A 3,995-nucleotide genomic window follows, 5' to 3' on the forward strand; every position below is an offset into this window, starting at 1 on the left:
TTGGCTCTGATACCACTTTGATGTAGGATGAATAACAAGAAATAAGGAGGAGAAAGGGGAGGGGAGAGGAGAAGAGGGGGAAACCGGGGGGAGAAAACACAGAGGCTGCAACCAACTTCATTCAATTAATTTATCAACTGTCTCAAATACGCAACAAAATAGAAATAAATAACAAAACAAAAACTCTAAAGAGAAGGGCTTGTGCCAAACCCACTAAACAAGCCCAATAATAGAAATATAAATAATAATCTAAATAGAATATAATTAATAGTCCAAATAGAAAATAAATAGTAAATGGAAGAAAATAAATAGTAAATGAATGTCCACATCAACTTTGATGTAGGATGAATAATAAGAAATAAGAAGGAGAAAGGGAAGAGGAGGGGAGAGGAGAAGAGGGGGAAATTGGGGGGAGAAAACACAGAGGCTGCAACCAACTTTATTCAATTAATTCATCAACTGTCTCAAATACGCAACAAAACAGAAATAAATAATAAACAAAAACCCTAAAGAGAAGGGTTTGGGCCAAACCCGCTAAACAAACCCAATAACAGAAATATAAATAATAATCCAAATAGAATATAACTAATAGTTCAAATAGAAAATAAATAGTAAATGGAAGAAAATAAATAGTAAATGGATGTCCGCATCAAATAGCTTCGCAAACTTCTCTTTCATTGTTTCAACATCTGAATTCTGACTCAGTTTTTCATTTTTACATTGTTGTGGGCTTGCAGAGAAGTCCCATTCGTCTGTGCCACGATCGTCCTTTTTCCTGATCGTCCAGAGAGAAGAGAATGACCCAAAAACAGTATTGCTGGACGAGCAGCTTCAGTCATCTTCATCCAAGGAATCGGTGATATGTCCATCTCCACTGCTAGTGCTACTAGCATTATTGAAAGAGTGACTGTTGAGAATACAGCTCTCAAGGCCATTATATGTCACTATTCCTGCAAGTTTCAGTTTTAATTTAGTTTTTATTATACAAGTTAGAAGATTTGAATAAATGAAAGAAGACGTATACTAATAATCAAGTACAGGAACACTCCGGTGAAGTTGTCATTAGACAACATCTCAATAATGAATCTGGCCAGCACGTGAAGAGGGATTTCATATTTATTTATTTAAATGTTGATCCGACGTGTGATAACAAATAGGTTCAACACATGCCATACTCAAAACACCAGCTGCTAAATAAACCACATCTAAATTAAACATAAAGATTCACCTAATACACCTTATCATGGAATCAATCAGAAATCTTCATATTGCACCTAAAAACATGAAAATGAAAAATGCAATCCATAACAAATTTAAAATAATTAGAAGATTACAAAAAGAAAAAGAAAAAGAAAATCTTTATTTTTTAAGTAGGACCTTGGACCAGGTCTTTCATTTTTAATTACAAGACATGAAAGTTATCGAGGATGAATTAAAAAAAAAAAATGATAGAAGGTCCAATTAAAAGATTGCAAGGCAACTGCTTGAATCAAAACATATCCAAAAAAAAAAAAAAAAAAAAAAAAACCAAAAAAAAAAAAAAAAAAAAAAAAACAAAAGAATGTGAAACAGATGGTATAGAAAAGAGAATCCTATAACAGATGTTGATCCATATGAAAAACACAACTATATTATGACGAATTTTCAGAGAACAATGACTTCTTTGTCTCTATTCAGTTATTTCATTGTCTGAAATAAATGAAACTTATAAATAATTGTATTGTAGTAAGGTCAACCATTCCTGTCAATCATTTACATTTTAAGGGCCACTGAAATTTCATGGGGCCTCCATTACTGAGTGGTATTGAATTGATGAATCACTATCACTTTTATGTGATACATTCTTACATAACCAGACTTTTCCCTCTTGTTGCCATCTACAAAAGCACTAAGAAAGAATGGACAAAAAATTTTGAATTGATGGGGCCACAGCATTTGATTTGCAGGTCCAATAAGTAACGAATAAAAGGTCCCACCAAACTTAATGATCAATGACTCAATAAGATCAATTGAAAACCCGCAACATGTGAACAGTTTTTGAGCATGTTTGGCAAAGATTTTTCAAGCTTATAAGTTGGTCAGGCATCATTCTTAAGCAGACATGTTTTAGAATCCACAACTTTTATCTACTTTTAAAGTGCACATTCTTTGGGACACGAGCAAATAAGCATAAAAAAGCTTTGCCAAGCAAACTTCATAAATAAGTGACAACAATACTTAAACTTAAGACCTTTATCTGATACCATTTTCATCACAAAACATATGTTTGGTCTTGCTCTGATACCATCATCTAAAAGCTTAAGTCGTTACAGGAAGGACAAATTCATTTATATAAAATTACTTCTTCGATGGTTTCTGATAATAGGATAGCAAAACTCAAAATACTCTTCAACACTGGCTTCACATTCAATCTATAATTTCAATAGTCAAGTGACATGAATATTACTTCTTGGGCAGTGTGAAGTAAATATGACTCAATAAATAGAGTTCCCCACATGGCCAAACCTCACATGATACTATATGGAAGCAATTTTTATTGAGTTTTGACCATTAAAAACAGAACATTTTCATGTTCTGAGCCATATTCAAGTAATTAAAAAGCATCTAATTTCAACTCAAATTTGCATCCCCAAGACTTCTTCACATTTATGGCTCGTTCAGGAGGTGGCATTGAATATTACTCCAAAGTCATATCTACTAATGTATACGAAACAAGAATTCAAAGAAATTCAAATTCTCCAATACAGACATATTTTTGTAGATGAGCCATGTCACCTTTGAAGCAATATTCATGCACTTTTTCTAGGCAAAAAAAAAAAAAATCCTATTTTTTAGCTGAAGTTTTGTGATTTCATTCATGAAAGTTGAAATAAAAATTAAGCCCATTTTGAATCACAAAAAAGCCAAGATTTTTCAATCAAACTCTTGGAGTCTGTCCCATTCCCCCACCCCTACCCACAAATAAAATACAGGAAAAAATGGAGAAAACAGAAGAAGAATGAGGGAGTGGCATACCTCGTGTAATCAAATGGGTAGCGAATTCTTGAAACACTGTGTATTTTGGTATAAACGTAGACTGTCAGAGACTCAGAGAGACGTGAGAAGATGGGAATTGAGGAGTCAAAAACAGACGGCAATGGAGCCGTTGCTTAAATGAAATCAACAAGTTTCAGAAGTTATAGGAAAATTTAGAGAGAGAAAAATGTAGTTTCGAGGATTGGGAGTGTAAAAGGTGTAAGTGTTATGCCCTAGATCCAATCGATTTAGGTTGTAAATACTTTTTATATGTTTAATGTATTTAATTTTGATAAGATAAATTATTTATTTAAATTAATTTTCTGATAAATAATATTAAATAATAGAGTCCGAAAATTCAAGTTTAAGTGATTTGTTAATCACACGGAGTTGTGATTGTGAGATACAAATTACGTATGATTGGATCTTGAATAACCCGTGGTCATAAGTAATAACGAGATACGGATATCATTATTACAGATAGACCATCACGTGTGGCATTTTCTACTTGTGAAGTAATTAGCTGATCTCACAAGTTAAAGTGTGGTGACACTTAAATGAACACGTGGATGTTTTGTTATAGAACAAAACATTGGAGACTCGCTAAGAGATTTCACATGGATAACTATCTGAGTGTCAGTGGTTAATCTCTAACGTTCAGTAGTGAAATTGGTCTTTTGACTTGAGGTCATCATAGTGCCTTGTATGAGGACGGTCATGCTTTGACGGTGTTGGATGTTTCTCTACTAAGAGCCGCTAATACGACATTGTTCGGATATGTCAAGAACCATATGAAGGTTGTGAATGACCAATAGAGGACTCGTAACTCTTAGATAGAAAGAGACTGTGATCTGCATTTCGTTCAATTAAGTCAATAGCAAAATCATTGGCAAAGGTATACACATAAGTCGAAAAGGAGTTTTCAACTCATATTGACTTAATAGCAGAATAAAAGATATGATCGATAATCGAGATTGACA

The 3,995-nt window shown here is 33.3% G+C and overlaps 1 long non-coding RNA gene across 1 annotated transcript; it reads right to left on the reverse strand.

Annotated features, from left to right (window-relative positions):
• Window positions 1-428: 428 nt before the first annotated feature.
• LOC111385903 lies at window positions 429-3,193 on the reverse strand. The gene is made up of 2 exons (XR_002701133.1): window positions 3,016-3,193; window positions 429-950 (listed from the first exon to the last, which is right to left on the reverse strand). It is a non-coding gene; the product is annotated as an uncharacterized LOC111385903 (long non-coding RNA).
• Between the last annotated feature and the right edge of the window lie 802 nt (window positions 3,194-3,995).

The sequence above is a fragment of the Olea europaea genome, unplaced genomic scaffold, assembly GCF_002742605.1.
Source record: "Olea europaea var. sylvestris unplaced genomic scaffold, O_europaea_v1 scaffold3337, whole genome shotgun sequence".
Classification (NCBI taxonomy): Eukaryota; Viridiplantae; Streptophyta; class Magnoliopsida; order Lamiales; family Oleaceae; genus Olea; species Olea europaea.